The sequence below is a fragment of the Ammospiza nelsoni genome, chromosome 14 (genome assembly GCF_027579445.1).
Source record: "Ammospiza nelsoni isolate bAmmNel1 chromosome 14, bAmmNel1.pri, whole genome shotgun sequence".
Taxonomy (NCBI): domain Eukaryota; kingdom Metazoa; phylum Chordata; class Aves; order Passeriformes; family Passerellidae; genus Ammospiza; species Ammospiza nelsoni.
In genome coordinates, this window is record NC_080646.1 from 16,348,246 (window position 1) to 16,374,908 (window position 26,663).

General features: G+C 42.8%; 1 protein-coding gene across 2 annotated transcripts in view; it reads right to left on the reverse strand.

Moving 5' to 3' along the window:
* The window catches only part of PEAK1 (pseudopodium enriched atypical kinase 1), a 111,490-nt gene that overhangs the window by 59,030 nt on the left and 25,797 nt on the right, over nucleotides 1-26,663 (reverse strand). For both annotated transcript variants that reach the window (XM_059482468.1, XM_059482467.1), the window contains exon 2: nucleotides 4,151-4,320. The gene's annotated coding sequence lies outside the window, so the exon portion shown is untranslated. The remainder of the gene's footprint in view (nucleotides 1-4,150; nucleotides 4,321-26,663) is intronic.

Below are 26,663 nucleotides of genomic sequence, written 5' to 3' on the forward strand. Positions count from 1 at the left end.
GCCTGCAGCAGGTTCAAATGTGATAATTATCTTTTTCACCTAGAAGTTCATACTTTTCTTAATTAGCAGGGTCTGAACTGTATGCAGGTTTCTTTTTTTGGTTTGGGACTTTTTTTTTTGTTTGGAAGAATGGCAATGTGTTTCTTGCCAAGGCCACATCACATAATAACAGATTAGAGAAAAATTAAAGGACCCAGTATGAAAAACACAATGCAATTATCACCAACTGAGCAGCTGATAAAAGAAATGACAGAGTAAAAGACACAAGTTTCACATGATGGAAATTCAGGGAAAGTGAATTTGTTACAAATACGGAGCAAATGAAAGGAGGAGACCCCACCATAAGCAAGGCCTCTCACCTCCCAGCCACTGAGAATTCCCTCCTCTGCCATCCCATCTCAAAAGGAGCTACAAGACCCCCAGCAGCAGATCTGCTTGGATGGAACTTACAGGGGCATGGCCAAAATGAAGACCAGGAGTCCCACACAATTACAAGATAATTTTTCCATTTTGTCCTGTTTGTTTGAAAATTCCAGCGATCACACCAGCATGAATCCAAGCAAACACAGCCTCAGCTGCCTTCTATCAGCTAAACTGACAAGGACAGAATTTTTAACACACCTGTGATGGGCACATTTCAGAGATAAGTCCAAGTGAAAACAGAGATTCCTGCAAGCGTGAAAAATCTGAACTGCCCTCTGGAAAGAAGTGCATATAGGGACATGGAAAAAATATTATTAAGTTATTGTTGCTTAGTCTGTCAATGTTTCCATTTGGAATCAGCCTTCAGACATTAAAACCTCAGCTGGAAAAGCCTGGTTGAACTTGACAAATGAACAAGCCTGGTCTCTGGAAGAAAAAAAAGTAATTTTTCCTTAACCCCCAACTCAAACGGATCCTGCCTTCAGTATCTTCAGCTTCTTTTGAGGTCAATATCCTCAATTTTGCATCTTTCCTTTGTGCATGTATAATTGCAGTTCAAATGTTCCCCTGTGTGTTCCCTGTTTTGCCCTGAGAGGGAAGCAGCTGGCCTGTTCTGCAGGGGAGCACACCCAGCTCTGTGCCCAGAGCTCCTCCAAACTGCAAGCACACAGAAATGATACAGCACTTGAAGGCTGGAAAACTGTTCAGGAATGCACACAGGAAATGCACTATAGAAATGTAAGATCATTAAAAGAATGTTATTATGGTTATTATTATCCTAAAAATCCATCTAAGCCAGTAGCCCCTGCCTGTCCCTGCAGATACCTCACTTTATCTGCAGCTCACATGGCTCCTCTTCAGTGCCAGCATTTTCTGCTCCTTCCTTGTTCTTTGTGCCAAGGCAAAGAGAAGCAACAAAGTCTGGTGTTGTTCCTGGAAAGAAATGGCTCCTGCAGGAGTCAGTGGGCAGCCTTCTTTCATGCACACACGGGCTCGAGCTCTGTACAGGGAGGGAAGCTCTGCAAGCACGTTCCTGGTGCAGCCTCCTCAATGAAAGCATCCCACAGAATGTGTGTGGGTCCTGTGTGTGGGACAGGAGCCTGACAGGGCCTCAGAAGAATCCTCAGTGTGGCTGCAGAGCCAGGCAGGCTGAGGTGTGTGAGCTGCCCACAGCCTCCCATTGTTCCTGGGAAGGTGGTGACTTCCTCTTCATTGAATCTTTCCCCTTACTTTGTCCTTCCTTCCTGATGATAAATGCAGTTTTTATTTTTCCAACCAATTCAACATTACTTTTAGAAATTTTATCACTCATTCAGATTTCAGTCAGTGAGTCAAGCGGAAAAAATGTGTTCTCAAGCTGAGAGAAAACCCTCCCATGTAAAATCCCTGAGCCAAGAGCACCTCCCAGGCAACATCCTCCAGCTGCTCTCAGAGATAGAAAGAATTTGTGCACTCCATCAGTTCCCACCTAGGCCACTCCAGAGCATCTCCTGCAGGAAGGAGATCTGTCTGACCAGAGCAGCAATCCCTGGCTCTTCCCTCAACTGCAAAAACCCCTTGGTGTTCAGCTGAGGAACATCTTCCTGTGCCAGCAGAGGAATCTATCCATAGCATTGTTCTCCCTGTTTCTGGGCCTCTGATTGTCACTTTTATCAGCTAAATAATAGTAATTTGAGTGCAGAAACAATTATGGGAACCTATTTGCTCAGCTGAAGTCCTTGTCCCCAGCAGATTTACAGTTAGTGCTGTTTTGTCAAAGGCTGAATGCACAAAGAAGTTGCTCTGCCAGGCAGGGATGTACAAGGGAGCAGAAAAAACATCACCTTTCAGTTTCCTAGGAATGTTTCCTCTAATGATGGTGGTTGGAACCTGCTTGTGTCCCCTCCTGACTGCCTGCATCCAGACAAGCCAAGGTGGTGCATTTTCCTTCGTAAGAATGGGCAAGAGTTTGTGACTAGGACTGCTTTGTAACTTGTGCTGCTCATATTTGTGGCTCTAAAGTGACCTACAGAAACCAAACATCCCAGCTCCAAAACTTTTCCAAAACAGACATGAGAGCTGGAACTGTCTTTTTCTTGTTCTTATTAGACACGTGAGTGAATCAGATCTGAGGATCTGTGCACACCTTCAAAGAGAAAGGACTGCAGGGCTACAGGGAACAACAGAAAAAAGGCACTAAGGAGAGCACAGTAAATCGGAAAACTTGAAAGAAGAAAAACATTTTTAAGTTCTTTTTGAGCTTCATTTGTCACCACTGCAGACAGATGGAATCTGCAAGCCCTCCCTTCCTGCCAATGCAGCAGAAGACACTGACACAGTATAGAAACAACTCTGGCAACAAACCAGACAGCTCCTAAAGAGGGGAACTCAGTGAGGGAGGAACCTGGCAGCCTCCTGAGCACCTGGTGCACTGGCTGGGCTCTGAGCTCTTGGTTGGGAGGCTCCTAAGTGCTGCTCTGACTGAGCTCTCACAACAGCCACAGGAGCAGTGTGGATTTCAGAAAGAATTGCTACATTAATGCTGACCATTTCCTGAAATCCCACCCACGACCTCACAGAATCCTCCTGGGGCACTGACTGTTCTCCCATTGAAGTTCTAACACAGACTGTGATACAGGGGTGAACACCTCACCTGGACTGGTAAATAAGAACAGCTATATTTGTGAGGTTCAGAAATGCTGGTCTAATTTTTCTACCATCAGTCACATAGAACTACTGTCAGATCTGTTCACTCTCCCTCTAAATAAAAGAGGGTAGAATAAGAGATAAGCATTTCAAACAAAACCACAGCACATAACAGATTTCCTTTGTTTTGTTCATGACAAATGAAAGGAATGTGGTGAGATGTCATTTTTGACATATGCAGTTACATCACAGTTTTCAAACTAAGGCAGATCCTACTGAGCTGGGGTTTAGTGAGGCTTTGAGGAGAGCACAAACACCTCCTTTCACTCTCTTGCCTCAAAAGACATGGAAACATCATCTTGGTGTGGTATTAAAGATATGGTAATTCCCCTTACCCTTTTAAAAGCTTCTGGTTTTAGTGGCCAGTTCTACATTGTTACAAAGGCACAGAGCCCAAAATGGGACAGCAAAACAGAGCTGGGGGCTCTTTCTGCTCCCAATTAAACTTCAAAAAGTAGCACAGTTTTGTATTCCTGACTAGTAAACTGACCTCGGGAGAACAGGCATAGAAGTATTCAGATGTTTAATACCCAGCTACGAATGGCAGAGGAAAAGATAAGTAAATAAGAAGAGCAAAGAAAAGAAGAAAATGGAAAAAGATTTTTGAGGAAATATTGAATGTCAGCAGAAAAAAAGCAAACTTCCCAGTGCACCAAATTAATGTACCTTTCCACAGGTTTCAGGAGTCACACAAAGTACTTAAAATATAACAAAAAAACAGGGACAGAGCTACTTCTACCCCTGTTCCAAACTGCATTTTGCTGGGCATTAGGTAGGAAGACAGCCAGTAATGGATAAAACTCTTTGTTTTTCAAAGATGAAGACATGGGATGAAACCACAGGAAGAAATTTCAACTACTGAATAAAGTACCAGATACTAAAATTTCAACTTTTTGCTAATGAATGAAGCTGACAAAATCACGTTTGGTTCTTGTAAGATTCTCTATTTAAACTCTGGTAGTAGTAAAACAATATCATCTATAATATAAGTTATCCTGCTGTACTGTATTGGAAATCAGAAAATGGCAGAAAAATGAGTTACCACTTAAGTCTGAGGCACTGAATCCATTCTCATGTCAATGGTTGGCTTGGCAAAACCTCCTGCAGCCACTGCTAATAAATCCTGCTGAAAATTTCAAACTTCCCACTTGTCCAGACAAATTCGCTTCACGCCCTTCTCTTCATTACTGCTGGTCAGGGCAGCAACATTTTCTGTGAAAGACAGACAAGAAGATCAATTCAAACAAATTTCAAATCTGATTTATTGTACATTTTCCTTGAGTGACCTCCTGATCTCTTAAATGCTGTGAGAGCATTTTTTTTACAAAAACCACATTTGAATTCTTTTCAGAATTCTGGCTGCAGAGCTGGCACCCCAGACTTTTGTCCTTAACGTTCCCATTTGTTTCCCACTTCCCAGGAGCACACTGCTGCAGCTCTGCAAGGAAGGCAGACTGGAGGCACAGGCTGAGGAACAGCCTCTAGAACCCACTGGAAGAATGAAGGACTTTTCCTGGGAAAAGGAGCAAAGCTCTTTGGAGTTATTCAAGGAAAGAGCTCTGTCCAGTTCTCCTGGGGTTTTGTTTGTGGGGTTGGTTTTTTCCCCTCCTCTGGTATTCTGCTTCTTGTGACTCCAAGTGTGAACACATTTGTGGGTGACAAAGTTGGCAGAAAAAAAGCAAACACAAATAATCTGTGTAAGGGAAGCCACAAATAACAAGGAGCAAAGCACTTAAACTTGTGTGCAAAGCAAACCCAGCCTGGCGAGGGCACAGACTGAGCAGCACACCCAGAAATCCTTGACAACGATTATCACCACAAAAGGACTTTTTAGGACATTTGAAAGGAAGATTCTGAAATAGCCCTGCAGATGAGCAGCAACAAGTGAGATGAATAAGAATTATCCAAAGAGAAAACACACATTATGTGCTTGACAATGGACTTAGCAGGGTGAACATCCTGGAATTGAAGGCAGGTAAGGGAATCACCCCTAAATCAGACTTCAACTTGTGACTCATTGTCTAAATAGAGATATTAGAAATGAGGAAAAAATTTCCTGTGGATGGAGAAGGTTGAATCTTCTCCTAACTCCAGTGTTACCAACCAATTTGCTTTTGCAGATGGGATTAGCCAGAAATAGGATGCAGGAGAAGAACAGGAATGAGAACTGAGCCCTGCAAAGCCTCCAGAAGGAATGTTAAGGGAACACCACAATCCTTCATAGTTCTGAGATCCTCACACAGCAGCAAACTTTTTCTTTGCATATTACCAAGTTCTTTGAAATAAAGAGCCCTGAAGAAAAGAGAAATCAGCCAACACTTTGTGGCATGGAATGGCTACAATGAAAGATTAATTAAAGTCTCAGGGTAAGGAAATGTTGTGCAAAAATTGTGCAAAATTTTAACTCCTTCCAAAATGTTTTTTTGTTGGCAAGAAGAACAAGAGACTGGGAACTTTGTGGATTCAGGCAGGATGCTGCAGTTCAAGGAGCTGGCTGGGAGAGGAGGGGGGATGGATTTCTCCTCCTTTAGTGCCCATCAGCCTGCAGAACCTGTTCCCAAGCTGTGGGCACCTCTGGGCACATCTCTATAGGGAGCTCCAAGCCAGGAAACACTGCCAGAGCTGTAGCTATATAATAAAGTATCAACAGTTACATGCATTTTTAAATTTTAGTTGCATGCAGGTGTTTGTACTTCTGTCCTAAAATTCTGCAGGCTTTGCCCAGCAGTACAAAGGGCTGTCCTTGCCATTTGCCTTCACCTGTGGAGCTGCACAGCTGGAGATAGCAGAGACTCACTGCCACAGCTGGATATAAATCTGGTGTTCCTGTGGATTGTGAGGATCACTGAGGTGTTTCAGAGGTGCCACAGAAAACATTTTATCTCCAACACCAGCACAGTGCACACTGAATGGTAGCTAAGGCAACGGGTGGCACAGAGATCACAGATACAGTTGTCATTGTACTCACAAGCAGCACAGGGACTTGAAAAACACAACCTACCACTCAAAAAGAAATGACTCAAGCCACTCTATATTCACTTCTGTTCCAGTGCCCAGTACTACAGATTCATTTAAAACATTTGAAGTTAATCAATAAAGATGATGTGCAATCCTTTTTAGCAGCTGCTCCAAAGAGGCAATTCATATGGGTGAATGATGCTGCAGACGAGTCCCTCTGCATCTCCCTTGGCTTTCCCTGGGGGCTGGGGCAGGAGAAGCCCCCTGTGAAGAGCTGCCATGTGCCTCGGTCCCCTCTGCTGTCCTTGCAGCGCAAAGGGCAGGAATGTTCAACAAATGAATCACAGACCGTTCCTGCAAACATCTCACAGTCCATTCCTGCAAACACCTCACAAACCACTCCTGCACACACCTCACAGAGAATCCCTGCACCCATCCCAAGAGGGTGCCAGGGCTGGAGCAGCTCCTGGCCAGTCAGGCTGAGTGACAGCCAGGGGTAAAGGGGCACCTTCTCACAAGATTAGGAACAGGAAGGCTGTTTCAAACCCCTCCATATGAATTATGATTGCTGACTGTGTAAGGAGGCAAAAATGGAAGTAAAACCACTGTCACAGACATCTTTTATGAAAAATCCTTTCCTTGGGATTTTTTCTCCTGAGAAGCTGAGAGGCCTCAGGAACAAAATGTAAACAATAATTATCTGCTGCTGTGGAATGCAACAGGTGGATCTGTGATTGGTCTCATGTGGTTGTTTGTAATAAATGGCCAATCACAGTCAGCTAGCTCAGACTCACTCTCTGAGCCACAAGCCACAACCATTCTCTCTTTTTCTATTCTTAGCTAGCCTTCCGATGAAATCCTTTCTTCTATTCTTTTAGTATAGTTTTAATATAATATATATCATAAAATAATAAACCAAGCCTTCCGAAACATGGAGTCAGATCCTTGTGAGCACTGTCACAACCCACAAGGAAACAAAGCTTCATTTGGAAAGGTTTTTCCTATTCACGATGATTGCAAGTGAATTCTTCCTGAGCTGTGAACAACTGGTGATGCTTTAGCATTCAGTACATGGCCTGATTTTATCATAAAAGCTTACCCTGGCCTTCAGCTGGCTGTCAGATTTGCCAGGCTGGTAGGATTCTGGCAACACTTGTGCTGTTTAATGTCTCAGCATGTTGTATCTTGGACACAAACCCCTGCAAAAATACCCAACTATAAATATTTATGTTTGTTATCCTTTTTGCATGATACAGTCGAGAGAGGGGAAACAGATTCTTTCCAAATGGACTGAATCAGAGAAGCATGACAACATCACAGGGTCAATATCCACGAGCAAAGCATTCCATTAAACCATGGGATCCCCTCAGCGGAGTCCCACACACACCCTGAGCAGGGCAGCTTTGCCCAGGAGGCTGCAGGGACCCCCTGGCACAGCAAACTCTGCCCCCAGGAACTCCCAGCCCCCAGGGGGACATTGCTGGGCGTTGCTGCTGAGCTCCTGAGGCCACTCAGGTGGTGGCATTACACAGCCATTGACCAGGAGAGATGAGCTCTGCTTTCACAGCAATAATTTCTTCACTTCCAAATTGTCCCTTTGGGCAAAGAAATGCTGCACACACAACATTTCCACTCTTGGAGGAGAAAGGGAAAGGGAATGCATCAGTACAGCTCCTGACAGATTTGTTTTTAATACAAATTCACAGAGGTACACGAGAGACTCCAGAAAAGTTTAAAAGTCAGAACTTCTGATACTTTAAAAAAATATTAAATACATGATGACTGTTTAAAATAGAACTGATTCATGGGGAGAAAGGAAGTACTTAATGACTTGCTCATGCTTAAGGACTCTTAAATAAACAAGTATCTGTTAGTCATGCCTTGGAAGGATTTGCTGCTCCCGAACTACTGATTTGAAAAGCTTTTGACACAGCAAGATGAAGACACATCCCCAAGGGCTGCTGTGTGAGCTGAAAGCCTGTGTGCTCTCAAACACTCTTCCTTTCATTTAAGAAGGGAAAGATTAGCACGAGGAAGAAAAAGAAATAAAGACTTAGTTGTTTTGGCTTTGGAAATGAGGTGTCAGTAAGATTTTCTAGCCTGAAGAACCACCAAAGAACCCCAAATTATCATAACAAGAAGTAGTGATTGAATTTGAGACCACCAGAGGCTATCCAGGCCCTCATCTGCATCTCTCCTACTGTAATTTTATTCATTAATTGTTGGCCTAATATTACAGACCCAATACCATTGAATAAGATAAGAAAATTAGCAGAAAAGACAGAAATGACAACTAGTCACCCTCCATCCTTATGAATGAATCATGCAGTACAAACTCCAAACACAGGGTTTATCAAGGCTTGGCCAAAATGCAGTTTTGGCTCTGGGATAGCAGGCAGGAACAATGAAGCAACACAAGCCTCTGCTCCATTTTTACTGCTCTGTGCTCCAACAAGCACAATTTCCTCTCTCAGCAGCTCCTGAAAACCTAGCCTGTTATTGGTATTTCATGTTCCTAAAAGCCCTATGAATAGCTGAATGGGGCTTTCCAGAGGAGGGCTCTTGGCACAGCCACCCCAGCTCAGGTAGCAGCACCGATGCAGGGACAAGGAGAAGCTGGCAGCACTGAGAGCAACAATACACTGCCCCCAGTGCCAAAGCCTCAAATGGCTGTTTATGCAACTTTCCTTCACAAACTAACCCCAAAACTTGCACTGGGATTGCAATTTGCATTTCAGCCTACTCTCCCCCCGCCCCCGTTTGCCCAGTTTTATTAGAACCATCTGCAAGATCCTCCCCTTCCAGTTCCTTGTGTCGGTTCATCTGACAGCTGCACTTTCTCATCTATTCAAAAAATCTTTGTTTCAAAGTTGTTGAGACAGAAGGTCTTTGACAGGCTAAAAATCATCATGAAAATCAACACAGAAACCACATCAGATGCTGTTTTTTACAGATTGAAGGGGAAGAATGGAAGCTGGAATATATATATATATCTATATATATGGGGTTTTTTTAATGGGAAGATAAATGAGGGTTTTGGGGATCAAAAAAAAATATTTTACCAACTCTATTTATCTGCCAAAAGCCACAATTTAGTGAAGTACTGCAAGTTGCCACTGCAGAAAGGGTTTCAGGCTCACCATTATTACTGACAGAACAAGAGAAATGCAGAGAAGTATTTCCTTACAGCAGCTCTTGGCAAAAGATCAGTGAGGGGAGTGCAAAGGGAAGGAGGAATGTTGGTGAAGTTGCAGGGTTTGAATAATTTTCTTTAAACATGATACAAGTGTTACAAGTTTTTGAATACAACATGCTTTTCAATCCCTTTCATTAGCTGGTGCATGGTGCTGCTTAAGCTTCCATCTTTCACTGTAACCCTCCTAGAGATCCTTGTTCCCTTCTGGGGACAGATATCCCTGCTGCCACCAAGCTGGGACAAGCTGATGGGACAGCTCCTGCTGCAGCACAGGGCAGGGCACAGCTGAGAAATGGCACAAATCCTGGGCCTTTCATTGCTTTGGGTATTGTTCTATTTGGGTATTTTTCTACTCCAAATTGTTTCTGCAGAAGAATGGCACAACCTTCACTTGGGGATTAACAGGGAATTCTCTTCCAGATTCCTCCAAATCTTCTCATAAAACATTCTTAATAAAGCAAATTCACTTCAAGTATGAACACAAAGGCATTTTCTTTTTTCTTATGTTGTTGCTGTTTAAAAGGTAACAAAACTACAGACAATATTCACCGGCCACCAAACCTTGCTTGTACATGTGTAAATTTGAGGAATCTGTGACATGAACTGAACTATTTCAAGTCTCCCAGAGTCCCAGCAATGCTGGAAATAACTTTCTCCACGTTTCCACAAGAAGCTCAATCCTTGAACTCTCCATCACATCCCGGCCCTGCTGTCATCTCCCCTGACCTCTCTGATTCTGTTTTATACAACCTCCAGCCCACATCTTCCCTAAGCAAATTCCTAATTCCTTGTTTAACTAAACAAGACCATTTAAAGTTTCTCAAGCACTCTGACAAGATTTCTACAGCTTCTACACTGGGATTTGCCATTTTCTTCCCACACTTTCCTTTCAATCCTAACAGAACATTTTTGGGTTTAAATAAAAGTATTAAGCAGGATTTCAAAATCGCCATGAACAAATTGGCTTATCTTTTCCCTTGAACTTTATCATAAAACACAATTTAAGTGTTTTTAATTGCACAGGCTCTAGAAAAAAAGATGCAAATGTAATAATTTGAGTTGACACATCATGCAAGGCAGACTTTAAAAGTATTTTCAGAAACACTAGAAACAGCATTATCATAATCTAACTTTATAAATTTTATATGCAAATAAGAAATTAAAAACACAGACCTGAAAATATTTAATGAAATCCATATATTTCAATGAATAGTATAAAAAAAAGCAGATCTGCTCTTGAAAAAGTATCCTGGAATCTCTCAGGGGAATTAATGGAATAACCACAGAGTTTGTGCTTCTGTGATCAACTAGCAGGAGAGACTTTTATTGAAACACTTAACATTACTTTTGTTAGCGTATATTCACTCCAGTGGCTTATTAGAAGTTTTGGTTAAAAAGAGATTCTTTGTCCAAGAAAGCTGAACAAAACCAAAGTTTGAGACACCAGGCTTGAAATTTCTCTTCCCACCCCCCCCCCCCATAAATGTATTTTAAAAAATACCATTTTGATGAATAATCTCTTCCAAATCCTCTTTTCCAGCCACTTTTGATCTTTAGAGAATATATACATTTATATAAGCCAGAAACAACCACAAAAGCAATTTCAAACCCCCATCTCAATACTTACCCCTGTTTCAAGGTATCATGAATATATTAAGCTAAAATTGCAAACAAAGGAAAGCTTGGGACTATAAAAAAAAATTACACCCTGCTGTTAATGCCATTTTTCTTGCTCTTGAATAGGTGATGTCGATTCCATTCAGCAAATAAAGCTGTGAAATGGCAGTGGATTTTCTGCTCCAAGTGCAGGCCCACATCCAAACAATTCTAACATTAAAATTGTGGCTGCCAGCCTCAAATATTCCTCAAATATTCCCTCCCACAGGAAAAACCACTCCTGGATGTACCACAGAGGTTATCAGAAAATCTTATTGAATTGGGTTAGAGGAGAAAGTGGCAGATTGAATGTGTGCAGGGCATTCTCCTTGTGGAGTCTGCTCCTACAGAATGAAGTTCCTGAGAGCAGAGGCTGCTGTGGGCCTGCTGAAAGCTTCATGCCATGGACAAGGGCAAATCTGGGCAAATCCTGCTGAAAGCTTCATGCCATGGACAAGGGCAAATCCAGAGTGCCCAGCGTCAGAGGCACTGCAGAACTCTGCACAGCTGCCACAGGAGCCCCAGGACAAACCCAATGGCACCTCCCTTTCCTGGCACAGCAGCTGCCAAAGGGCAGGGGATTGGTTAGTGCAGCCTCTGCAGCCCTGGAACCATGGGCAGCACCTCTGTCCTGGGAATGCAGCCACAGCTCCTCCTTTCCTGGGCTAAGGCAGAGGATCCATCTCTTGATGCCCAGTTCTGCACTCTCAGTTAGGAGCAGTGCCCTCCATGGCTCTGTCAGAACAATCCTGCCCTGTCCAACACCAGCCCTCCCAAAACACAAGTGGTCAGGCCAGGGGCGCAGCTCAGCTTGAGCACAAAGCCCCTCTGGAGCCCAGAGCCCAGCTCAGCTTGAGCACAAACCCCCTCTGGAGCCCAGAGCCCAGCTCAGCTTGAGCACAAAGCCCCTCTGGAGCCCACAGCCCAGCTCAGCTTGAGCACAAACCCCCTCTGGAGCCCAGAGCCCAGCTCAGCTTGAGCACAAAGCCCCTCTGGAGCCCACAGCCCAGCTCAGCTTGAGCACAAAGCCCCTCTGGAGCCCAGAGCCCAGCTCAGCTTGAGCACAAAGCCCCTCTGGAGCCCAGAGCCCAGCTCAGCTTGAGCACAAACCCCCTCTGCAGCCCAGAGCCCAGCTCAGCTTGAGCACAAAGCCCCTCTGGAGCCCAGAGCCCAGCTCAGCTTGAGCACAAAGCCTCTCTGGAGCCCACAGCCCAGCTCAGCTTGAGCACAAACCCCCTCTGGAGCCCAGAGCCAGCGTGCCCAGCACAGAGGGCTGGTGGCCCCAGGCAGAGCAGGAACAGCAGCTCACACAGAGCTGGAACATTCCAGAGATGTGTGGCACCGAGCTCTTCCCACAGCTACAGGCAGACTAACAACACTCAGTGCAGCAGGAAGCTGGAGAGAAATGCTTTAGCTGAATTCTTCTCATTGCTCAAGTCAGAAATACAATCTTTACTTAAATGTTAAGCCATATACATGGGCCATTAGTCAAAGTTCCTGTTCTTTTTTTAATAGCTTTACCAGGTTTGACATTTTGTAATGCTATTATTTTAAGTCTGGTCTGGACTAGAATTCAAATATTAGGAAAATGATTTTCAAAAGACTATGCTAAAATATCTTCCCCATATTGCTATCATTTGTCAAAGTTTTGCTTAAAAGCAGGTATTAAGATAAATGAAATGGATCAAAAATGGAATACTTCCAGGAACATAAATGATGGTTAAATTAAGCTTGTGACAAGAGCCAATCCACACATTTTGACTTCTCAGTGAAGTACCATTTGACCTTGCAATGAGAAAGGCACTCATATATTATGTAAATCTAAAGGAAGAAAATACATCAAAAAGTGAACTCAATTGGTTGAAAGAGCCAGAAGGCAGAAAAAGGCAACAAGTGGTGAAGGTGAGAGAGAACATCAGAAATCGAACAGCAGCTCAGGGAAAGGGCCAGAACTGTAGAGTCAGGCAGCAGAACAAGCAGAGTTTGAAGACAGGTCAGAAGATACAGTTCACTGAACATAAAACCTGAGTGAACATTGACAAATTGAACAGAACCAGCTCTACTTGCTGCAAAGCCTCCTTAAGGCAAACAGCACTGGGGTGACAGCAGTGCTCCCTGCACAGACCTGAGGGCATGGGAAAGGCTCTGTGAGTCCTTCCTGGGCTATTTCTCTCCCTCAAGTACTTAAGGCATTCTCCCTTGTTCTGACTGCAGTTTAAAAATACTGATGGAAAACAACTACAGTTGTAACAGGGAACTTCAAGTAGCACTTAATATTTCTGAAGTATTAAGATACAGAGTATGCATTTAAATAGCACAAAATGCAGCAAGTGTGCAGTGGCTCCAGATTTTTTGCCCAGTTATGTGAAATGCTCTTGCCTGAGCTGCATACAGAGCTGCACCCACACTGCCCTGCTCACCCACTGCACCACAGCCTAGGACTGAATGCACCAGGCAAACCAACCACATCAGCACCCAAAGCACTGCCAACTTTCAAACACTGAAAAAACAAAAAAGCAAGATTATTTCTTTAAACTCTCTCTTGCTAGAGACAGGTTGGGCATTAGTGGTTTTGGCAGCTGTATAAAACAGCTGCAGCTGGAAACAATTGGTGCTGAGCAATCGGAAACAGGCAAGGACAGAGGACAATACACTGCAAGTATTGCTCCCGTTCTGGCTTGTCATTACACACAGGAGAGCTTCTGCAGCCTCACTTCTCCAACAGCATTTGCTAAAAAAGAATAAAAAAATACACTGAAATTTAGTATCAAGATCAATAGAAGAGTTATGCGCTTGCATTGATAAGTATTGTTATGGAAAGGGAGACTCTGAGAAGCTTTAATTCTAAACTCACTTGGCACAGAAAAGTGGTTGTTTGAATCGTGCAGTTAAAGAAAAATGAGGCAAAAATCCAAAGAGGGTAGTAAAGGACTATCAGAAGAGTAATGCAAATGGTGACACTTGAGAACATCCACAGCTGACACAGTTCACTGGGAATACACAGAAAGGAGAAACAGGTATCAGCAGTAAGGGGGGATCCTGGATCACAAGGAAGAACTGCTGGTGAACAGAAATCATTTGCCAGGTTGGTGCAGACCACAGGGCCAAAGGAACATGGTTCAGTGTGCTAAAGCAACTGCCCAGGGTGAGGTGACCTCAGTGAGTGTTATACTGCAATAAAACAGTTACCACAGCTACAGACGAATCTTTTAAATGCTCCTCTAGAAAATGATTTTATATGTTAGCTCAGAATAAAATTCCAAATTGGAAAGGTTGAAGCAGCAAGTTACTTTTTCAAGCATTTTACTCCTAAACACAAATTTAAGGACAGAGGAATGGAAAAGCAGGAATGCTCCATCTGTGCAGGATAAATTATGGACTAGAAGGGAGGACAAAATTCAGCAGCTGACATTTGAAACAACAGAGGTAACAAACTGCAGATTTAGCAAAGCTGCCAAATATCAAAAATGTTGAGAAGAAGATCAGAAGAATCACAAATATCCCAAGCAGAGCCCCAGAAAGGACAAAAGTGGTTACAGGATGCCAGCAGCCAACAGCACCACCTTCCCCAAACTCACTGCCACCTCCACCAGCAGCTCAGAGACTTCTGTGACAGAACTGGGGTCTCTGTACTTCATATTTTTGCATGGAATTTTCCTTCAGAAATTCATCCAATTACCTTTTGAACCCATTTACAGTCCCATATCCACAACATCCTGTGGAAGGACATTCCACAGCTTCTCGGTTTTGTGCGTTTGTTTTGAGCTGCCAGGTTCTTGTCAGAAAAGAAAAAAGAAAGCAGATAAGAAACTTGGTTCCTTTATTACCTCTAGTTATTTTCCCCATGCCATCCATAATGATCTGTGATTTCTTTCCCAGGCCCCCTCAGCCTGCCTTGCAGTGGAAGTGTCCTGTTGTGTGTTTTTGTGCTGAGTGGATGCTGCTCCATACCTCCAGCTCCCCACCCTGCATTCCTCTGCTGCATTCTTTTCAAGTGAGGCGGTGTGTCATATTCAGAAGCTTTTGAGAAGAGGATGAAAGAATTCTAGAGCAGTGAGAACAAAGAGGCGTGTTTGAAGGGAAAGAAAACTTATTTAGGGAAAAAACACAGGAAATAAAAAGTTTCACTGTGATTCTACATGTTTGCAAGCAGAATTGTTCAAGCATTATTAAAATATATGAAATAGGGAATAAACTGTAAGATTTGTAATAGAAATCAGCTTATTTTTCTATGCCTTCATGCTTTACAGAGCTGAAATAATTTCAGTGTGCTCTGTTTCCCCTTCAAAAGAGCATTTCACCTCAGTTTGTAACTTCCCAGCTCATCTCAAAAGGGGCACCAGTGCTAGAGGCAGACACTAATGAGCCTCTGTATTCTAACTGCATGAATATACTGAAAGAATAGAAATAAAGGCAGTGAAACAGACTGCAAAGAACTGGACAGAGAGTGCTGGTAAAGGAGGCTGAAAATGAATTACTGGTCATTGTACACTTTTAATGTTGTAGGAGCAATACCTGGAACTCAACTTTTCCAGTATTAAAAGCCAACTGGGATCTTTATCACTCACTTCCAAAAGTACAAAAATTACAAAAAGTATACAAAATATTCCTGAAAGTCTGGAGCAGCACTGTGATCTAGGTCAGGCTCCCCTCAGGTCCCACTGAAGCACTTTGGAGCTGCTGTTCCAGGTAAAGTTGCTTTTCTCACCTTATCACACTGGCTGTAGGTGGGCACAGCAGGACACAGCTCCTGGCAGCATTTCTTTACTAAAGGAGCCCTCAGAGAAGCCCAGCTGAGGGCAGGTAAGGTCACTGCAAGTAGAGTCCCCCTTAGGGAAAACATCTTGGATTAAAAACTGCTGCAAACCACACCCATGGCAGGCCCTGCTCCTCTCTGGATCTGCTCTGAAGCTTTGGGCAGCCCAGACATGGACATTGTTCATTTGGTGCCACAAAAAATATCCTATTAACATTTTTGAAGAACATCCCACTTCTAATCTCTGGTAAGCATCTCAAATACCCAAAACTATATTATTAAAACAAACAAAAAAAAAAAACCAAAAGGAATAATCCCACGCAAAACATTCCATGCTATCGCATCCCTGGGCTGCAGAAACCCACACAAGAATTTTACAGTATATTTTTTCAGATCACAAATGTTCTTGTAAATGCTGTGAATTGCCTTAAAAATGTTGGCTTCCATTATTTAACAAAAAATCCCAGCAGATGTCATTAATGAGAATATTTAAATTTTTGTAGTCTGCCACTACAAAAAAAAAAAAATTGAGAGCAATCTCAATTTTTTGTTGTTAACTTACACCAAGTATATTTTAGATTTTTCCCAACAGTAAGACAGAGGAAAGGAAAAAAAGATATTCAAGTGCTACTCTGTGTATGTACTTGAGAGCTTTCCCACTTAGAAATTCACTTTAGAATTGAATTTTGGCAGGTGTAAGATTTTTGCCTTCTTTGTAAAATCCTTCTAATTTGGCAGAGTTATGATGGTTTGAAGAAAAAAAAAACAACTAGGTTTATATTTTCTGCACATAATCTTAAGTGTTGATAAAATTCAGTATTTACTAAATACATTTCAGGACATTGGGAACTAGGGAAGGGGTATTTGCCCTTGATCATAGCAGGTCAAGATTGGAAGAAACATGTTTTCCACATAAGACTGTCCTTGAAAATAGGCATAGAAACAGGAGAAAACCCACTGATATTTGCAAATCATGTAACACTTCTGATATTTTAAAACTTTTCAGCATATATGACTTCATAAACTTGATGCTGCTATGAAGAGCTACAGGCAATGGAAATAAAATGAGTGCTGTGCTGGTTTGCAGTGGGAATTCTTGCCAGCTCCCCACTGCCCATTCTGCATAAACCCATCAAAGTCTGATGCTCTGCCATGATTTCCCCACTGTAATCTGCTGCCTATTATTCTCTCAAACCCCATCTGCAGGTCATTTTTCTATCAAATGAGCTGGTTAAAATTCCTTCTCCCTTTTTATTTAAACCTAGGGGAATTTCAAATAGTCCAGCACTAACCGACAGGAATTTATTTTAACCATTATTTAAAACACCAGCAGCTTTGCTACAGTTTAACAGCTCTGATGGGTTTCATGCAGTCTCCCTTCACTTCATCTCCTCTGACACAGGCATTAGCATCCTGGGAGCCCAAGTGTGGCTCAGAGAGTCATTGCCTTTATTCCTTTTTAGGCTCAGACCTCTTTCCACACAGAATCTGGAGCATTACACAAATTTACTATGGCCAGAAAAGGACGTACTAGTGTGAAAATAGCTATATAACAAGTAAAAATATTTAGAAATGTATACTAAGGTAAATCCTCTTTCCCTTTATAATTCAAGAAATTTTGAGGTGATTTACCTTATATAAGGGAAGCAAACTGATTATTCCCTGATCTTTGAGGAAGGAGATACTTAAGAGTTAAAATTCTGCATATGCATTTTGAACTGAAGGTTTTTCCTCTACCAGACAGCACTGTGAATGAAAGCCTCACACTTGCCAGCACCTACCTCCATGCCAGAGGGCTGAGAGAGAGCATGACCTGGATGGGATTGCTTCCTAAAGCCCGCATTTGAAGTGATCTAACAGGGTCCTGTGCAGACAGGCTGCTTCTCACAGGCTGCCACACACACTCAGACTCTGCAGCCAAAAAGCAGCTGTTCAGTAAGAAGCTGTAGAGAGATGTATTTCTGCAGGCTGCAGCTTGAGAACCTCTTGTAGGAAGCCAACAGAATAGAAGACAATGGAAAACTGTTGGCTGTGATGGGGCTTGAAAATAATGAAGGTTAACATAGCTTATTTTTTCTTATATGTGTGATGGAAGACAGGCAGGTGAGAGCAGCATGATGGCCAATGCTATCACAACACGTTTCCCTAAATAAACACCTTTGGAGCACTGGGACAAAGCCACCTAACCAAAGCATCAGGTGTCTGTACTTCAGTGCTCATTGCAAACGCCTATTTGTGAGTTTCAGAAGTTACACTTCAACTACAAGTTCACAATTAACCACAAAAACCAAACACCAAAACCACCCAGTGCATGCATCAGGCTTCTCCTGCTTGTAGCAAAGTGCCCTTAGCTGTGGGTTTGCAAGCTAAAGGGAAAGTAATTTTTCTTTTTTGGATTCTGAGCTATGCACAAGCTCGTGGCAGTGCTGCGGCTTGGCTTGGGTTTCACTGAGCTGAGAGCTGACACACACAGAGCAGTGAAGGTGTGACACACAGCCCTGGTGCCACAGGCAATGCTCCTTATCTGCACCACCTGCGGCACTGAGTGAAGTCACACAGGCTGTCCTGACAGATGAAAGGCAGGATTCAGCCCTTTCCCTGCCTGTGCTGTCAGCCAAGCCACTCTGCTTCCTCTTCCATGCCCACCCACTCCTCACAGCGGGAGCTCTGTGCCCTTGCCAAGCTCTGTCCTGAGCTCCTGCAGAGACCTGAGGGGGCAGCACCACCATGGCTGGGGAGGAGGGGCAAGGGCAGAGTGCTCAGAGCTGCCCCAGCAGCAGGGGCTGCACTGGATTGTGTCCTTAGAGACTCTGAGCGTGCTGTCCCCACTGCTTGGCTCTGACTGATCACTGTACAGGGCACACAATGGTACACACACACCAACTGCAGAGCTGCCAGCCTGGCTCTAGCCTAGAGAAAAACAAAGGGAAAACCAGGTGGAATGCCTGATCCACGAGGAATCCTCGTCTTCCTCATTTGCCCTAACAGACCCAAAGCTGAGTCAGTGGAGCAGTGTGCACATGGACACAGGAGCTGCTGGTGTGGGGCAGGGGGCTGGTCCTGGTCTGCAGGGGCTGCACAAAGGCCACCAGTCACCAACACCTGCAGTGCTCCTCAAAGAGGCTGCAACCTGCAAGCCTGGCCCACAAAAGCTGCACCAGACAAACCTCATTGCATGGAACTCCAGCAATCAAATACTGTGCCTGAGCCTCATCAGCATCACTCATCTGAGTATGCTTTGATTTCATTCATCTTAGTAAGGACCTGACCTGAGCTAAATCAGCACAGAGATCTGAAAAAAGAGATCCTGGTGGTAGTTGTTGTCCCTTTTGTTGTGTGTGTCCCATTTAAGGATCACTTATTTTTAGGCAAAACCTTCACTTTTAGGCTGTGGCTCCATATAACTTTATCAGCAGGAGAACAAACTTACAAAACTCCTACCTTTTCTCCCCCAGCTGTTTGTTCCCATGCCAGCCCAGCCACCCAAGACCACATGGGTTTATGCTGGCAGTTGGTCTTTTTGGCAGGATTCTCCTTCCCCAGCTGAATCACTTCCCTGGCTGGGTTCACCAACATGTGCTGGCACAGCACAGGAGACATCACAGAGAGGAAAGGAATGACCAGGAAAAAACAGAAGTCAAGTTTTACTGGGCTGCTGGGCCACCACAGACACAATCCCATTTAATTAGCTTCCTTTTCCTCACCTGAGATGAGCTACAGAAACATTAAGAGAAGGGGAAGAGTGATGTTAAACTAAGGATAAGGGAGGGATTCGGCAGAGTAGGGAGCAGATTCAGAATAGCAGCATTTAAATGGTTAAATCTTGAGAGGACATCTTTTAATCATCCCACAAGTCACACAAATTCTAAGTTCCATAGAAAATTTAAACACACTTCACTCTGCCAATGCAAATATACTATTTGATATCAGTCTTCAGAACAGGGCAATACAAAGTTGCCCACACTAATGATTTACTACTCAATGCTCAAAAACATTTCTAGGCTTTGTAATTCCAAGTTTGGCCACATTATCCTCCCAGATGTACAGAAAGAAATATCTTTTTTGTCAATACTGCCATCACTGAACAGTATCATTCCAGAAATCCATGCAAAGAAATATCAGCTTGGTTAAACACCAGAGTTCAAGAAAATGCCTTAATTTACAATAAAAAGCAGCTTTGGAAGAAGACAGGGATGGGTGCAGAATTGAGTATTTTGTATTTTTGGAGACAATATGCTTTGGTGTTTGCAAGAACATTCTGAGAGATGCCAGAGTGCTGGCTGAGTGCCAGCAGAGCTGAGCACCACCCTGGCAGATGCTCCAGGAGCAGGGGATGCCCATGGAGGCTGTTACACACCAGCAGCCTGCAAAGGGAAGGGTTTCCCAATTTCCAGGGACTGCTGCCGTCCCCCAGGAAGGGGATGGGCACAGCCAGCTGCCTGGAAACCCTTCTGTGTCCTCAAATGCCCATTAGCTCAGCAGCCAAACATTTCCATAATTCTCTGCTTCTCAAAAAGGCTGTGACCCACAGCCCACAGGTAGGAGTTAGTTAGGCTTAGGAAATGATCTAGCAATAAACCTAGGCAGAAATCCTTCATGGTCTCATCTAAAGTTCAGCATTAAAGGGACTCCAATGAGACATTTGGATATCGTGGCAATCTGGCAGCTTTGCAGAACACATTTGACTGCTGAGCTGTGCAATGATAAATACAGAGACAGACCAACCCCAATGCCCCACATCCATTAGGCACTTTCAGCCACTTTGCCAACACATCAAACCAATAAACATTGAATAAATATCACCATTTAGCACACCATCTAAACTGTGTTGTCCAAAAAAGTGGCCATAAACTACTGAGTTTTATGCTAACCCTAAATTCTGATGACTAATCTGGTTCTTTCATTCCAGCAAACTGAAAGTACAATGGCCACAGTGGCTGACTGGATGCTGGAAACTACAGCTCTTGTGTGAGCTAATCCTGGGGATCTCAGCAGCTCTAAGCAGACAGTGGGGGAAGGTCCCATGCTCATGACTCATGCTACCATTTTTCTCTCTCCTATTGTTTTGCAAATTCTATGCTTAATCTAAAATCCATTTCAACTAGAAACTTCCAGGCTCGGTGGAAACTTGAAGATAATATATTCCAAAGAATATATTCTTCAGCAGCTCCAAAGAATATATTCTTCAGAAGGGTGTGGATCTACAACCCTTGAAATCAATCTAAATCTGGGCTGGCACTGCCCTGCCCGTGTCACTGGCCTCTGCTCCTTCCCATGCTTTCATGGCCCCACAGAGAGCAGATCCAGATGTGACTCAGCTGGAAACCAGGGCAGTGCCACCACGAGGAGCCACACGGAGTGGCAATGATGGAGGACATGTCACAAGATAAAGTTGTGGCAATCCAGATTTAGACAAATCTAAGTGGAGGTCTACCACTAAGAGTTATTAATCATCCTGAATGAGCCATGTCTTAAAGGAAATGGGCATCCTGAGCTTTGGGTTTCATTTTAAGGTATTGATTTATGTCCCTAAAACATTTTAAACCTGTACATTAGCAGAAAAGTTATCCTACATATACTGGTAATATATTCTCTTAATGGGATACATAGCAATGAAATTTTGTCTCACTAGATCTTTAAGAGCAGATTCAAACTTCAAGGATTATGAGTTCAGGCAGGATAATGCCCTGATGGCTGCCAGTAGCACTTGGAAGCTGCTTTTGATAATAGGTAGGATACCACAGTAGCCACACTCAACTCTAGGAATCTTTTCTGCTTCATTGCTTTAGCTTTAACAGCCCATTTTTGAGTGGTAAAACAGTAGTAGAAATGGCAATATATTTATGAAGACACGCTAAATAAAATTGTATTGCTTTTACAAGGAAAAGCAATAGATTATACCAAAGTTACAACAAAAACCCTGTGTGTCTGTAAGAACAGTGAGAGAGCTGCAAGACAGGATTCCATCTGCCTCCCAGGACAACTGTTCATGCTGAGTACCCATGGCATGAGGCCAAACACACCTCCAGAAACAAATGCACTAAGTGTCAGATATTTTAATATCACCTTTCTATGTAAAGCATTGCTATTGGCCTACCACCCTCTTCCAGACAGGGAGATTCCCACTAAATCATCAATAATACATCCAGGCAGCCATCAGTCCACCTGCTAATGAGCACTTTTAACACACAGCACCCATCCAGAGAAATCAGGCCAGGAAGATGAGAGCATAGCCCTTAATAATTTACAAGGCTCATTAACCTTATCCCATAAGACAAACAAAAAGAATGGGGCATCTACTCAGATTTCCAGAGCAAACAAAGATAGAGTGTTTCAGAGGCCATTAGGATGTATCAGTCAATAAATACTCTGCAAATGTTCTTCTGTGGAATACCCTGGCAGCCAAAGAACCATCCATCTCTAAAAGCCTGTATTATTAGAGACACAACATCAGGAACCTTAAGAAACTTGCACTGCTGAAAATGAGATTGAAAAGGTTCGAAAAATTATTCAATATGGCAAATGCTAAAAGATATTTTGAATTTGCTATTTTAAGCAGACAAAACCAGTCCAGTCTGGTTCTGCATAGAATAAATACCAGCCCTCTACAAATGTCAGGTGTGCCCAGGGACAGAACTCACATCCAACATCAAATACTCACTTTGGCAGCACAACACAGAACCAGGAGTGGGGGAAAAGACAGCCCAGGGTCTTGTCCTGGGACTAAACACTCAGTTCTGTACCTGGCCAAGCAGGGCATCCCTATTCCCACAAACATCCCTTACACAGGGACTGGTATGAGTATCTGGGAAGGAATTATAATGATGCAGTTTGGTATGCAGTTTGGTCTGCAGTTCATGAAAACCGACAGAAACAAGCCTAACACAAATTGCTTGGTTTTGGTGGTGTCTCCTGCTACAAACACACACCTTACTGCTAGAAAACTGCTTTTCTCTCTGCACAAACACCCAGCAGCCACGAGGTTTGCCTCCAGAGGGAAGTTCTCCACTCACATCTCCTCTTCTATCAGATCCCACACTCAGTTATCATATTTCTGTGCCGGCTTTGAAGTCTTCCTAAAGGAGATAATCTAAATGCTGGAGGAGCTGGCTGGAACACCCAGTCACCCTCTGTGGGAAAGGAGGAGGCCCTGTGTTCTTCCCTGGCTCTGCTAAGCAGGTGTAGGAACAGGAGCTGGGAAGCTTTAGGTGCTCCACCTTGTTTCTCACTCCATTTGCAAGGATCATGTAGGTTTTTTCCAGGGATTTTTTCCAGACATTGTGTATGAGCTGCTGTATCTTCCTTTCCCTCTACACATGCCCAGTGAACTCTCCCTCCCAGCTACAAAATCAGTATGCAGAACTGCTACATGATACAGGCTAAAAGCACTTAAAACCCAGATGTGCTTCTTCGAGCCCATCCTATCCCACTCCTTCCAAAGGCCGGACACAAAGCCCCATTTTACTGTCGATCATTCTGAAATGGCAGCAATTAAGGAACATGCTATTTCCCTAATTACAATTTCCTTTTCACCAAAGCCCCTTTACTCCCAGCAGCTTCTATGGCAGGCACTGAAGCACAGCCCTTGCCAAAGCCAAGTGTGTGTGACTCTTGTTCTTTCCTAAGCTCTGCCTTTCCACACCAACAGCCACCCCTGAAGGCTTTTCCAAGGTGGGCCATGGCACAGGGACTGTTCAGCTGCTTGATGACATTTTGGGGCTACAAGGAGAAAAAACAGCACTTAAAATAGAACAGAAGAATCCTGAATTAATAGAAACAAGGAGTAACAAGGTAAGTATATATTCCATAAAGAGTGCTGATAACCATTATTCTTTTGATAATTTCTATCTTCCTATAAAGAGAGTTTTTACTGAGGTTTCATATTGCATATTCTTTTGAAACAGGACACAGAGATAAAGGGAAAAGTGGTATCTTTTCAAACTTACTTTCACAATTAGAGTGTATCCTTAATGCTTAAACCTAATTAAACTCAGAACAACTAATTCAAGGTTAGTAAAAAAAACCCATCTTAGACTGATGATGATCAGATAGGGCAAAATTATTATTTCAGTGCATGATCTGGGACATGCTGAAGATTAAATATTAGCAGCATATGTTCATGGAAGGAAAATAAAAAGATGGCATATTAACAAATACAGTTTTTCCTAATGGCTTTCATGAAGTTACATCAAGTTCATGATATATAAAAACTTAAATACTTCAAAATAAAAATCTGTATGTATCAACTTGTCAGGCCAACACAACAATGTCTCAGCCTATAAATAGCACTCCCTGACCCCACACAGCTGTGGCTAAATAAACATTATCCTGTTTTCCAAGGAAAAGCTCCAGCTCTGGATGACCTGCAGGGTGATGGGGCCAGTCAGAATTCCTGACTGCTCACAGGCAGCACTCACCCTGCCACACCCCATGGGATGAGCACAGAGTGAGGGTGAACAGTGGATGAGGTATAAATACTGCAAGAAAAGCAAGTACTGCCAGAACAGCACTGCTGTTGTGAACAGGTTACTTTTAATCAAAATTAAAACCAGTAACTGGTGTAATTTATCTGGACACATGTTCAGTGGTGTCACATTTCAGTCCCAACATACCTTTCTTCCACAGAAAAGTGCTTTTCTAATATCCAGAAGTAAAAGAATTTTTGAAAGACCATTCTGTCTCCAAAGAGACCATTAGAGTCAGTTTTCCATTCTAAACAGAAATTCCTATCTTCTCAAACAGCTCCAGCTCCTCCAAAATAACCAAACCATCCTGAGCTTTCTCGTGTCCTCACCTGCCAAAAGCAACAAACACTTCTAAAGGAGGAACAGCAGAAAACCAAAAGCTATTCTTTAATGGCAGTGAAGTTTGAACCAAGTGAAGATTATTGTTGCTTTCTCTGGAATGACAATTACCAAAGGTTTAGCCCAGAAATGCCTTAAAAAAATACATAAATTAGGATACTAAGATTTGCTGCCTTTCTCCATTTGTTTTTTGTCACAGATCTTTAAGGATTTCCTACCTGCAAGTGAGAGATTATCTATGTTAACACTTTAAATATTCATATTTGTACAGGCAAATGTTATCTACAATTTTCTAAATCACCTATCTCCCAAAGTTTTGAGGTTTCTGCCTCAAAGTCTCAGTCCTCAGTAAATTTTATTTCCACCTCCCATGACAAAGTTTTTAATTTAAAATTGTAAGGCAACACAGTCATGTGAGGCATTTCCTAACACAGTGGTGGGCCATAAACACCAGGTACTGTTGAAGAAATGCACACACCACCTACACTTATTGAGAATGGGTGTAATTATGCACCAGAGCCTCTCACCTTGCCTCTGCCCAGCCTGCACACTGCTCAGCAGGGATTTCTGCACTTGAGAACCTGATTTTTCACACACACTCCTCTCTCTCCTCAGGCACTAAAAGTTTAAGAACAACTTTCTCATTCATAACAGAACATTTTGCCTGCAGACCACACACAAATGTGACAGTGTGGGTGTTTGGAGGCTGCTGGAGTGATGCTGGATAAATTACAAAGGCCATGGCACTTCCAGCCCCCCAGGAGCTGCCCAGAATCCCCTCTCAGCCCAGCTGCAGTGGGAAATAAGGCTCCCAATGCACATTTATTGTCCTGAAAGTTACAGCATGGACACATGACCTTACAAGGTGCACACAGAATACAGGGCATAAGTTATGCCTGAAGAGCCCCAGGCCTTCCTATAGACAGGAGAGAAAGATTACATGGACAAATTACTCTTTCAACTGCCCTTCAGGTCAGTAGCTTTCAATACTAACTTTTTATTAGATAGTTCATTAAGTTATTGACAATCTTTATTTTCCTTTTCGAAACCGCGGAGATTTAATTTATTTTTCCTTAACAGTACAAGGTATGCATTCCCTGAGGATCTTAAGTTACTTCATTGCTATAGATTAATTTTCTTAATCTTACTCCTTTATAGCTCATTCCTCTGTTCAAAGAGATTTTCTTTCCCCATGAAAAACTAACATAACATCAAAGCTGCAATGCTGTGCTTTTCCCAGAAGTAAGAGAAAGCGATATGTGAGATACCAAATTTTTTATACTGGAATTTTGAACGGTATCTTGTGACAGAATTTATGACCTGAAACTTTACAGAACTTTGAAATTTTGTATTTTTTATGACTTGCACTTACTGTACACAGCAACAAAATGAAATATATAAAATATACACCAACTTGATAAAAAATTATGATGTTAAATTCTCCATTTTCAACATAGCACAATGTAAACTCCTCTGCAAATGCCAGGCTGTCGATCTGTAGACACACAAGCTCATCCCTCTACTGCTGCCTCTCTCCTCTGTTGAAGTAAGCACTGAATTCAAATAGGAAACATTCTGAAGCACAATTGTTGAGCTGTTCCCAAGGGACAGTTACAGTTTCATGCCTTAATCACTTCAACTTTCCATTTTGTTAATAACATAGTTGAATAAAAATGATCTGATGCTACTTGTGCATTCATTTTAATGAGTCCCTGGAAAGAAATGCCTACAGTGAAGCATGCCCAGATCTCCTGAATCAGTGGGAAAAGTTCTGCACAAGGATTAGAAATATCTTCAGCTTCTATGCATCAGTAACATATTTTTGATCCTGAATCCCAATTCAGCTCTGAAGAAAAATAAGTTTAGGAGAAAGTTTCATAGTTAAATATGAAAATCAGTGCCTGAGCTAACATAATCCTCCAGCCCCAGCTTCCCCTTCCAAATCTGAGCATATTAATCTCCTTTCCATTTAGCTGCTCCAGTTCTTGCATAACAATGCCATTTCCTGAATTCAAATCTGCACAAATAAATCTTAAAGCTGAATAATACATTATTAAGCCCTATGAATATTCCCTTAAGCAGGGCATCCTTAAAAAACTGGGCTACACTGTCACAACTCAGCATCATTTTCTTTGGACTTTCAGGGTAAGAACAACAAGTACTGCAGCAGCCAACAACCTAAAAA